Consider the following 13,209-nt stretch of genomic DNA (forward strand, 5'->3'; position numbering starts at 1 on the left):
GCTCCAGTCCTGCAAAGTCTTATGCACATGTTTAACTTTATGCATCGTGAGTAGTCGCGTTCCAGTGCATGAGTCTACTCTCAGCATTTAAAGTTAAGCATGTGCATAAGTCTTTGCGGGATCAGGGCCTTAGATATTGGCCTGGATCCACAAAGGGACTTAGACATCTAGAAAATCAATGAGATGAACAAAGCCTGAGTTAGGCACCTAGGCTCCCAATATATGGCAAGAGATAAACACCTGAGAATGAGATTCACAAAAGCCAGCATGCTAGGCAATGAGCTACCTAAGCTAACTAATAGCAGATGGTGATGACAGAGGTGTGTCCTAAACCCTGCCCCCTCTGGGATTTAGGTGCCTAAATGTGGGTGGAGGGCAGTGTTCCCTCTAATTTTTTGCACCCATGTGCAGAATGAATTTTGTTATTTGCATGGATATGGAGGTGATGCTGAGGGGTTTGGAATGTAGGAGGTGGCTCAGGGCTGGGGCAGAGGGTTGAGGTGCAGGGGTGTGAGTACTCCAGCTGGGGTTGCAGGCTCTGGGGTGGGGCCAGGGATGAGGGACTCATGGCTGGGCTAGAGGGCTGGGGTGCAGGAGTGTGAGTACTCCAGCTGAAGGTGCGGACTCTGGGGTGGGCCCAGAGATGAGGGGCTTGGGGTGCAGGAGGGTGCTCCGTGGCTACAGTGGGGAGAGAGGACTCCCCACAGCTCTTTCTCCCTGCAGCAGCACCTGGGCTGGGGGGATAGGCGCCTCTCCCCCAGCTGCGACAGCTCTGGGACGGAAAAAGAAAAGGAGTACTTGTGGCACCTTAGAGACTAACAAATTTATTTGAGCATAAGCTTTCGTGAGCTACAGCTCACTTCATCGGATGCATTCAGTGGAAAATACAGTGGGGAGATTTATATACATAGAGAACATGAAACAATGGGTGATACCATACACACTGTAACCAGAGTGATCACTTAAGGTGAGCTACTACCAGCAGGAGAGTGGGGGCGGGCGGACCTTTTGAAGTGATAATCAAGGTGGGACATTTCCAGCAGTTGACAAGAACGTCTGAGGAACAGTGGGGGGTGGGGGTGGGAATAAACATGGGGAAATAGTTTTACTTTGTGTAATGACCCATCCACTCCCAGTCTCTATTCAAGCCTAAGTTAATTGTATCCAGTTTGCAAATTAATTCCAATTCAGCAGTCTCTCGTTGGAGTCTGTTTTTGAAGTTTTTTTGTTGAAGGATAGCCACTCTCAGGTCTGTAATCGACAGTTTGACCAATGTACATGGCAGAGGGGCATTGCTGGCACATGATGGCATATATCACATTGGTAGATGTGCAGGTGAACGAGCCTCTGATAGTGTGGCTGATGTGATTAGGCCCTATGATGGTGTCCCCTGAATAGATATGTGGACAGAGTTGGCAACGGGCTTTGTTGCAAGGATAGGTTCCTGGGTTAGTGGTTCTGTTGTGTGGTGTGTGGTTGCTGGTGAGTATTTGTTTCAGGTTGAGGGGCTGTCTGTAAGCAAGGACTGCCTGTCTCCCAAGATCTGTGAGAGTGATGGGTCGTCCTTCAGGATAGGTTGTAGATCCTTGATGATGCGTTAGAGAGGTTTTAGTTGGGGGCTGAAGGTGATTGTTAGTGGCGTTCTGTTATTTTCTTTTTTTGGGCCTGTCCTGTAGTAGGTGACTTCTGGGTACTCTTCTGGCTCTGTCAATCTGTTTCTTCACTTCAGCAGGTGGGTATTGTAGTTGTAAGAATGCTTGATAGAGATCTTGTAGGTGTTTGTCTCTGTCTGAGGGGTTGGAGCAAATGCGGTTATATCGTAGAGCTTGGCTGTAGACAATGGATCGTGTGGTGTGGTCTGGATGAAAGCTACATGGAGGCATGTAGGTAGGAATAGAGGTCAGTAGGTTTCCGGTATAGGGTGGTGTTTATGTGACCATCACTTATTAGCACCATAGTGTCCAGGCAGTGGATCTCTTGTGTGGACTGGTCCAGGCTGAGGTTGATGGTGGGATGGAAATTGTTGAAATCATGGTGGAATTTCTAAAGGGTTTCTTTTCCATGGATACAGATGATGAAGATGTCATCAATGTAGCACAAGTAGAGTAGGGGCATTAGGGGATGAGAGCTGAGGAAGCGTTGTTCTAAGTCAGCCATAAAAATGTTGGCATACTGTGGGGCCATGCGGGTACCCATAGCAGTGCTGCTGATTTGAAGGTATACATTGTCCCCAAATATGAAATAGTTATGGGTGAGGACAAAGTCACAAAGTTCAGCCACCAGGTTTGCCGTGACATTATCGGGGATACTGTTCCTGACAGCTTGTAGTCCATCTTTGTGTGGAATGTTGGTGTATAGGGCTTCTACATCCATAGAGGCCAGGATGGTGTTTTCAGGAAGATCACAGATGGATTGTAGTTTCCTCAGGAAGTCTGTGGTGTCTTGAAGGTAGCTGGGAGTGCTAGTAGCATAGGGCCTGAGGAGGGAGTCTACATAGCCAGACAATACTGCTGACTTTCGCTGCCACCAGCAAATGTCTAACACCGGTTACTGGGAACGAGTCCATTTGGAAACGTCTTTCCCCCTAAAATCCTCCCAAATCTTACACTCCCTTTCCTGGGTGGGTAATATTGTTAATCTGTCCCCCTTTCCTGGGGAAGGTTTGATCAAAATCCTCACCAATTTGCATAGGTGACTACAGACCCAAACCCTTGGATCTTAAGAACAATGAAAAAGCATTCAGTTTCTTAAAAGAAGAATTTTAATAGAAAAAAAAGGTAAAAAGAATCACCTCTGTAAAATCAGGATGATAAATACCTTACAGGGTAATTAGATTTAAAACTTAGAGAATCTCTCTAGGCAAAACCTTAAGTTCCAAAAAGACACAAAAACAGGAATATCCATTCCATTCAGCACAGGTTATTCTCTCAGCCATTTAAAGAAATCAGAATCTAATGCATATCTAGCTAGATTACTTACTAAATTCTAAGACTCCATTCCTGTTCTGTCCCCAGCAAAAGCATCACACAGACAAACACAGACCCTTTGTTTCTCCCCCCCTCCAGCTTTGAAAGTATCATGTCTCCTCATTGGTCATTGTGGTCTGGTGCCAGCGAGGTTATCCTATCTTAAGGGATTTTCACAGCAGAATATAGGTGCTGAGTCAGTTTAGTGCCTACAGAGTTAAGTGGCAGCTAAGCAAAGTGCCTAAATTTTGGCATAAGGTGCTTAAAGTCAGGAGATATGCTCCTAAATCCTTTTGTGGATCTGGTCCATTAGGACTGCCAAGGAACAATTTTAAAGCCTCAATCCTGAAAAATGTGTATGCTTTACTACAATGAGTGTAGTAAAGTTAAGCATGTGCATAAGTATTTGAAACATTGAGGCCTAAGTGTGCAACATTCAGAATTTAACAACAGAGGGAGTAGTGTGGAAACCATATATATTGCTTTATATGGGTATAGCAGAAGGGTGGTCGTTGTTTTTGATAATAGCTTTTGAAATAAAGTATATATTGGATTATTTGTCACTCCTTCAAAAGTTAATTGGTACAGGGAGTTGGTAACATAATATTTGAATGTCTGCCATAGTCAGAACAAAAATAATTAAAGGTGGCTGTATGTAATTATGATTACGTCATCCAAAAACTATGTTAAAAGAACATTAAATTTGCAAAATCTAGCACTCAGAAATAGTAAAAGACAAAATTAAGATTGCCTGTTCAGTCCCTTGTGCATATGCATTATGATACAGTTTTTAATTACATGATCACATATTGTATTTCCCAGAGGATCCTTTCCTCAATTCATTGCATGGGATGGATGGTGCCTAATTTAAGATGCCTATGGCCTGATTTTTCAGAATATTTAACATTTATACATTCAGAGCAGAGATTGCAGAATACTGCATGCAGATGTGGTCGCTCCATCTCAAAAAAGATATATTGGAATTGGAAAAAGTTCAGAAAAGGACAACAAAAATGATTAGGGGTATAGAACAGCTTTCGTATTAGGAGAGATTAATAAGACTGGGACTTTTCAGCTTGGAAAAGAGGCGACTAAGGGGGGATCTGACAGAGTTCTATAAAATCATGACTGTGTGGAGAAAGCAAATAAGGACGTGTTATTTACTCTTCATAATACAAGAACTAGGGGTCACCAAATGAAATTAATAGACAGCAGGTTTAAAACAAACCAAAGGAAGTACAGCTTCACACAACGCATAGTCAAGCTGTGGAACTCTTTGCTAGAGGATGTTGTGAAGGCCAAGACTATAACAGGGTTAAAAAAAAAAACTAGATAAATTCATGGAGGATAGGTCCATCAATGGCTACTAGCCAGGATGGGCAGGGATGGTGTCCCTAGACTCTGTTCTGTAATCTGATGATTACCTGTTCTGTTCATTCCCTCTGGGGAACCTGGCATTGGCCACTTTCAGAAAACAGGATATTGGGCTAGATGGACTTTTGGTCTGTCCCAGTATGGCTTTTCTTATGTTCTTATCCCATTGAATTAAGTTGCAGCTGTGACAACACAACACTTCTGCAAATCAAGCCCAGGTGTGCCAAGTTTAACACAGAAATGTGTAACGCAGTTAGTGGCCACCCATGAAAAGTTCAGCTTAAGTGATTTTCCCAGGATCACAGAGGAACTCAGGCAAAGGCAGGGACAGAATCCAATTCTCCAGGTTTACTTTCAAGTGTCTAAAGCATGAGACCATCTCTTCCCTTCCTGCAGTCTCCTGCTTCTCCACTACACACCTTTCAAGTTCTGAAACAAATGAGGCTCAGGCCCTACAAACAACAGCCTCATTCCCTATACAACCCTGACTCATTTCCTGAGCGCTGTCCATTCTGTACACTGAAAGAGGCACAGCTCCTCTACTAATTCAATTAGTAAAAAAAGGGTATGTAATCATGAAATTAATTATTATCATAATGCATATGCACAAAGGGACCAAATTAAGGTTGCTCAGGCAATCTTAATTTTGGCATTTCCTAAGGGCAGATCTACACTTAAAATGCTGGAGTGGCACAGCTGCACCAGTGCAGTTGCACCGCTGTAGCGCTTCAGTGAAGACATTTTTCCCATTGATATAGTTAATCCACCTTCATGAGAGGCGGTAGCTATGTCGACAAGAGAAGACTGCACTGTCTACACTGAGGTTAGGTCAGTATAACTGTCACTCAGGAATGTGGATTTTTCACACTCCTAAGTGATGTATTGATACCGATTTACGTGGATAGTGTAGACCTGGCCTAACTTTTCATGCTTGGCTTTGTAACTGTAACATTCTTTTAATGTAGCTTTTCTGTATGTAATATCCTAAGGTGGTTTTTTGTTTGTTTTTTTTAAATCAAGCTAAAACAAATTCCATCATATGCAGCCATAATGATATCCATTAGCAGGGTTGGAATATTTAGGTTTAACAGCACAGACCTTTGCCACTTGAGCTGACAGAATAACTGACAGCAGTAATAGGTTGTTATCCACAGTGGACCAGCCACTAGAGACATCTGAGATTCAAGTTTGCTAGTGGATTCCATAGATGACAGCAGAGGAATGTTGTGATGCATGGCCAGAAAGGATTAAACTGCAGGATAATTTATCCTGCAGGATAAATGACTCAAATTAAATCTTTAAAGACATATGGGGAGATAATGTTTGTGGTTTTGTATATTTACATATATATTGGTAGTGGTTAACAATGTAATCAACTGTTCCTGTCTATGCTGTATTCTGTTAATTCTGAGATAAAAAAAAATCTTAACATTTAAATGAACTATAAACGAGGATGTCACTGTATTCATCTCTCTTCTAAACGTATATCTTCAAATGGCAGAAAAACAGGCAATTGTCTTATGTTAATTCGTGTAGCTAAGTACCGGTGATGGACCTACTTCAAAGTCGACCTGATTACCTATTGTAAGCCAAGGGACTCCAACTTGTCAAAGAAGGCTTGAAATTGTATAAAAGATCCTTGGGTCCTGATTCTGTCATCTCAGATCTGCTTGAGGTTTCATTCAGGGGAAACCTAAGCCATCAGCACTGAGATCCCAGTTCTGACTGGACTGCCCTGAAGATAAACACTGGACTATAACCTATGGACTAAATTCTAAAAGAACTCTTTGCAACTACCAGTTTACCATCTCTGCTATGAATCTGAATCCCAAGATTGACTCATGTCTGTATGTATATTGATCTTTTAACCATACTCTCTCTCTTTTCTTTTTTAATAAATTTTAGTTTAGTTAATGACTGGCTGTAAGCATGTATTTGAGTAAGATTAACCTGGGAGGTAATGTGTCCAATCCTTTGGGATTGGTAGAACCTTTTTTTTTATATGATGAAAAAGATTTTCAGTAATCTTCATCATTCTTGATTTGGGTATCTGGGTGGAGGCCTGAGGCTGGGTTACTTTAAAGGAACTGTGTTTTGGACTTCTGAGTAACCAGTAAGATATAACAGAAGCTGTTTAGTGCTGGCTTGGTAAATCTAAGTATTGCCATATCTACCAGCTTTGGGGATTATGTGCCCCATTCTTTGCAGTTCACCCTAATTGAGTGACATCAGCTGCCTCTCCCTTGGCCTCCAGTCACATAAGTAAAGACTGAACAATCCTGCTTTCAATTCCAGGTTCTGGCGGGGAGCGTGCCTAATGTTTGCAGACCCATCCACCTCTGTGCTCTTCTTCTCTTGCCCTCTTCGGCTTGTCTCTGTCCCAATTCTTCTCCCCTACCAGTTCTTATCCGAATGTTCTCTTCCCTGGCCCCCCAAGATCCTTACCTCTTTGCGTTCCAGGAAGAGTGCATCCTTCTTCTCCTGGATTCCAACAGCCTCCTGCTGCCTGGGCTCCAGCTGTGGGGTCAGTGAGAGAGAGTCTCCCTGCTCTCTTTTCTGATGCCTGGCAGCACACCAGGCCTGGCAGCCAGGAGAAACAAAAAGTCTTGCTCAGCCCCTGTCACCCCATGACAGAGGATGCTCAATCATTTTATGGGCATAGCACATACTCAGTCAGGCCAGCACACAGGAGCTGTGTGGGAATAACGCATACTCAGTGCCATTGGAATCTTAGGAGAATTTAGCTGCAAAACTCTAACCGGCCTCTTCTGAGCATGTGCAAGCTCCACTTTTCAGATGCTTATACCTTGACTGAATGTGGGTAGATTTTCATGGGAACCAATGCAGGCACATCCCTGACATTAGAGCATCTCCTTGCCAAATGTCAAATATCTTCTCCAAAGAATGGAGGTGCTAGAACTTCTCAATGAAACAGTTGTACATATTTTTTTAACAGGGATAAAATGACATATTTTCCCATACTTTCATTCTCTGAAACACCTGATCTTTTTTTTGGCTAAAACTTAAAGAAAAACATCACCCTGAGGCATGGAAAAACTCAGCCAAAATGTTTGCTAAAGTTCTAAACAACTGAAAACAGGGTCTTATATTGGAAAATGTTAGGCAAATTGTTCATCATCTTTAAGCATCTCTGCCATCACTGGCTATAATATAGTATTTATATATCGCAGTGGTTCCCAAACTCGTTCCGTCTCTTGTGCAGGGAAAGCCCCTGGCTGCGTCTGCAGGTTTGGCCAATCGCGGCTCCCAGTGGTTGTGGTTTGCTGCCCCAGGCCATTGGAAGCAGCGCGGGCTGAGGGACGTACTGGCTGCCGCTTCCAGCAGCTCCCATTGGCTTGGAGCAGCGAACCGTGGCCCCTGGGAGCACTGCGGCCGAACCTGCAGACGCAACAGGTAAACAAACCGGCCTGACCCGCCAGGGGCTTTCCTTGCACAAGCGACAGAACAAGTTTGGGAACCACTGATATATAGTGATACATAACTTAGTTGCTATTGTCAGTATGAATAAGGAAGCGTATTCTTCAATTCACTATATCAAAAGTATATTATCTTGAAATGTCTATATAATTTTTAATAAATTATTTCAGACTAATACATATTTATAATACTTTTTTTTATTATGACTGATGTCCTAATGTTGCTTCTTGGGAATGTGTGAATGAGTTAGTATTGTGGCAGGCAGGAGAAGGGTAAGGTAGCCTTAGAGAGGCTGCACAGAACCAAGCCAGTCAGGAAAGGGCTCATTGGGAGAGTCAATCAGGAGAAGGCTTGCTGAAACAGCCCATATATAAAGGGCTGCTCAGCAGAGCAAAAGGCAGTCTCTCCATGAGGGCAAGGGGGAAGAACTGTCTGCTGAGGAAGACTGGAGATACTGCAGTGCTGGGCAGTGTAGCAGAGCAATAGGGGAGCTCTTGACTTACCATGGCCAGACTGAGGCCCTGAAGTAAGGGCAGGGAAGGTGCTAGGGCTACAGAGGAAGTGGCCCAGGGAAAGTAGGCAGCGGGAATAGGAGGAGGGGCAGTAAGTGGCTGCCAGCTATAGGGTCCCTGGGCTGGGACCAAGGGTAGCGGGCGGGCTTGGGTCCCACCTCCCCCTTTTCTCTTTACTTGCCAAAGAGGAGAGTGGCCTAAATTCAGGCTGCAGTTTGGCCCTAAAGCCAGAGGCTAGACTAAAGACTGCAGTTGGCCGCTGAGACAAGTGGAAGGACTGAGGACCGCCTGTCTCTCGAAAGCTGGGGGGACACCGCGGTCTGGGAGCAACACGGGTCCAGATGGTTGAGATGATGGAGGAAGTGATAATAAGGGCGACTGCTAGTAAAAGGTGCTCCGGTGGTCCAAGAGAGCTAATTCCCAGCATGTCCAGCAGGAGGCGCCGTGGTGGTGAGTCAACACTGCTACAGTTAGATGTTGTAAAATTGCTATAACACTACTGTGATGGGTTTGATCACAGAAACCCCCTTGGGACTGCCACCTGATGTGCTGAAACTACCTCTGAGTCCATTTTCCCTGGCAGCTTGGGACTTCAGAACCCTGTCTTGTTGAGCCAGACATGCTAGCCTGCTGCAAACACAGATCCGGGTCTGAACCACGTCCCCCAAAACTGCAGACTTAACTGAAAATAGCTTAAGAAGTGCTCCTGTCTCTAGCACCCAGACACCCAACTCCCAATGCAATCCAAACCCCAAATAAATCCATTTTACTCTGTATAAAGCTTATACAGGGTAAACTCATAAATTGTCCACCCTCTATAACATTGATAGAGAGATATGCACAGCTGTTTGCTCCCCCAGGTATTAATTATTTACTCTGGGTTAATTAAACAGCAAAAGTGATTTTATTAAGTATAAAAAGTAGGATTTAAGTGGTTCCAAGTAATAACAGACAGAACAAAGTAAGTTATCAAGCAAAATAAAACAGAATACACAAGTCTAAGCCTAATACATTTAAGAGACTCAATACAGGTAAATCTCACCCTCAGAGATGTTCCAATAAGCTTCTTTCACAGACTAGACTCCTTTCGAGTCTGGGACCAATCTTTTCCCCTGGTACAGTCCTTGTTCCAGCTCAGGTGGTAGCTAGGGAATTTCTCATGACTGCAGCCTCCTTTGTTCTGTTCCACCCCCTTATATAGCTTTGGCAGAAGGTGGGAATCTTTTGTCTCTCTGGGTCCCCACCCCTCCTAAATGGAAAAGCACCAGGTTTAAGATGGATTCCAGTACTAAGTGACGTGGTCACATATCCTGTGAGACCCCAAGCCTTCATTCTTCCTGGCCTGACTCACAGACAGGCTTGTAAGTAAACAGAGCCATTTACAACCAATTGTCCTAGTTGATGGGAACCATCAAGATTCCAAACCACCATTAATGGCCCACACTTTGCATAATTACAATAGGATCTCAGAATTATATTTCATATTTCTAGTTTTAGATACAAGAATGATACATTTATGCAAATAGGATGACCACGCTCAGTAGATTATAAGCTTTGTAATGATACCTTACAGAGACCTTTTGCATGAAGCATATTCCATTTACATTATATTCACACTCATTAGCATATCTTCATAAAATCATATGGAGTGCAATGTCACACCTACTTTCTGCAATGTCATGCCCTCTTTTCTTTTTGTGCTAATGTCATCACTTTCCATTATTTGTAGTGTCTTCAATATTTAACTGGCCAATTATTTCAATCATTTAACACTAGACAATAGTCTAGTGAAGCACCCCAATTTAGGCTCTGATCCTGAAATTCATTAAACCCATATAGAGCCCCAATGAAATCAATGGGGCTCCAGGTGAACACAGTGGTTCACTTGTGCAGCTCCATTTGCAGTCTCTAGCCCTTAGTAATATTTTCAATGGCAATTGCTGGAGTAATTTAAAATCCCCTTTTGTAGTGTACTTATATGCATAGTGAAATTATACATACTTGTAATGGCTTCCCTCATTCCCTCAGGTGAATTTTTATACATAATTAACCCTTTTTAGGGTCTAAGGCAAGAACATGTAGGTTTTTTACCAGGATTCTTGTGTGTCATATAGCATAATCATCTACCAGAAAGATCAGACCATAAACCATTGTTCTATCAGGTTATTATATTTCATTTAACCAAAACCTAATAATTTAGAAAACTATTAACTAAGGAATCAAGATTCTCAGAATCATGATCTAAGAAGTTTGAGTTCTAGCTATTTTAGGCTAAGCTAAGCATGTGAGTAATCTCATCTTTTTTCTGTAAAGCCCTTAAGTATGTACTTAAATTTAATGCACTTAAGTGCTTTGCTGAATTGGATCCTAAATTAGTGTAATGTTTCAGCCAGTGTAATATTGCTGTACATTGCCTCACATACTTATACTAAAACAATTTATGCTACAGAGAGCTTAAGTGAAACATAGGGCATTACATGGTTATTATGCACTGGGGAAGAGCTGTAATAGTCACACTAGTTCCAAGGACCAGCACAAAGTCCTCAAGGTCGGACTTAAGTGAGATTTAAATAGGTGTAGAGGCCTTGTGTTTGCCTTATGCATAATATCAAATTTCACCCTGGGCAGTAGTAAAAATTGCATAACTGTATTTTTCCATTGATGTACTGTACTGAAACCTGGAATAATTTACTTTGGCTATTATAGATTTACCAATTAAATACATTTTATTGTTGGCTAATTCATTTATAAGTTCATAATGTTTTTGTTATACTTTTGAGATACACTGTTTGTCATTTTATTCATTTAAAAACAACAAGCATTATAAAATAACCAGTAGGTGCCACCAGTAAATCTTGATGTGAGACTTCAACTAAAAAAAAAATAGTCATCCTTGTCTTTTTTTTTTTCCAAATACATTTTTGAAAATACAAGAAGAAAGTACAGAGTGTTAGGACTATTTACTTTAACTAAGATACAAAAATAGACAAGGATGAAAACATTTCAGTTTATAAATAAAACAATTTTCTCCCAAGACCTGATAGTGAGTAGAAGCTCTACTATTTAATCCCGCTGCTGGGAATTTGTGTCAATTGCATAGAGAAATCCTAAAACATATTTGAAACAAGCAAAGCAAAACCCAAGACCGTTACATAATCCTAAAAGAATGCCTTAGTATTTTGTGTTCTATTAACAAATATTTCAGATGTTGATTAATAGCTGCAGGATTGTGTGATTCTCCTGGGCAGTAGTAGAGATGTAATGTCTGCCACAGCATTTAGCAAGAGAGAAAATCTAACATACATACATATGTTACTGATCATTGGATATAGGGTTTGACTGATTTTTGTCCTGTGCTTCAGAAATTGACTAGGGGGATGCTAAGGCAATATTACATAATCTCTATTATGCCCCCCATTTTCCTGCACCTCAGTTTACCTACTGCACAGGCACCGGCTTCCTCCTTTCCCCAGGAGTGTTCAACCCCCGCTTTGCCCCAGGCCCCACCCCCATTCCACCCCTTCTCCCAAGGCCCCACCTCCTGCCTCTTCCCGCCACAGTCTCACCTCTTCCTGCCCTCACTCCTCCCCCACCCCTTCCAGCATCTCCTGCACAGTGCTGAACGGCTGATCTGCAGTGGGTGGGAGGCCCTGGGAGGAAGGAGGAGTTGATGGGTGGGGGCACCAGCGGGTAGGAGGTGCTCCCCACCTTTGCCAAATCCAACCATCATAAGCGGAATCAGCCAAGTCCCCAATCGTTTCACACTTTTTTTTCCTGGGTTATCTGTGCAGACGCCATACCACGGCAAGCATGGAGCCCGCTCAGCTCATTGTCACCGTACATCTCCTGAGTGCTGGCAGACACGGTACTGCACTGTTACACAGCAGCAGCTTATTGCCTTGTGGCAGCAGACAGAGCAATAGGCCTGATAACTATCATCATCATGTGCTGGGTGCTCTTGGCCGCGTCGGTGAGGTCGGTCAGGATCGCCTGGGCAGACATGGGTGCAGGGACATAAATAGGAGTGACTCGACCAGGTCATTCTCTTTAGTGCTGCCAGCAGTCGTATTGCACCGTCTTCTGGCGAGCAGTCAGGAGATGAGAATGGCTAGTAGTCCTATTGTACCGTCTTCTGCCGGGCAGCGAGGAGATGAGGATGGCTAGTAGTCCTACTGCACCGTCTGCTGCCAGCCTAAGATGTAAAAGATAGATGGAGTGGATCAAAACAAGAAATAGACCAGATTTGTTTTGTATTCATTTGCTCCCCCCTTCCTCTCTCCCTCCCTCCGTGAAATCAACGGCTGACAATCATTTCAGTGAGGTCGGTCAGGGCACCTTGAAAAGTTTAATGGAGATTCAATCCTGCCTGGAATACCAGGGGGAGGGATAGCTCAGTGGGTTGAGCATTGGCCTGCTAAACCCAGGGTTTTGAGCTCAATCCTTGAGGTGGTCATTCTGTGTGACAGTTGTTTTTGTTTCTCCTTTAAAGCCACTCCCTTTTTTGATTTTAATTCCCTGTAAACCAACCCTGTAAGCCATGTTGTCAGTCGCCCCTCCCTCCATCAGAGCAACAGCAGACAATCGTTCCGCGCCTTTTTTCTGTGCAGATGCCATACCACGGCAAGCATGGAGCCCGCTCAGATCACTTTGGCAATTAGGAGCACATTAAACACCATGCAAAATTATCCAGCAGTATATGCAGCACTAGAACCTGCCAAAGCGAAACCAGGCAAGTAGGCGACGTCAGCGCGGTGACGAGAGTGATGAGGACATAGACACAGACTTCTCTCAAACCATGGGCCCTGGCAATATGGGCATCATGGTGCTAATGGGGCAGGTTCATGCCGTGGAATGCCGATTCTGGGCCTGGGAAACAAGCACAGACTGGTGGGACCGCATAGTGTTGCAGGTCTGGGACG

Source organism: Dermochelys coriacea, chromosome 2, assembly GCF_009764565.3.
Source record: "Dermochelys coriacea isolate rDerCor1 chromosome 2, rDerCor1.pri.v4, whole genome shotgun sequence".
Lineage (NCBI taxonomy): Eukaryota > Metazoa > Chordata > Testudines > Dermochelyidae > Dermochelys > Dermochelys coriacea.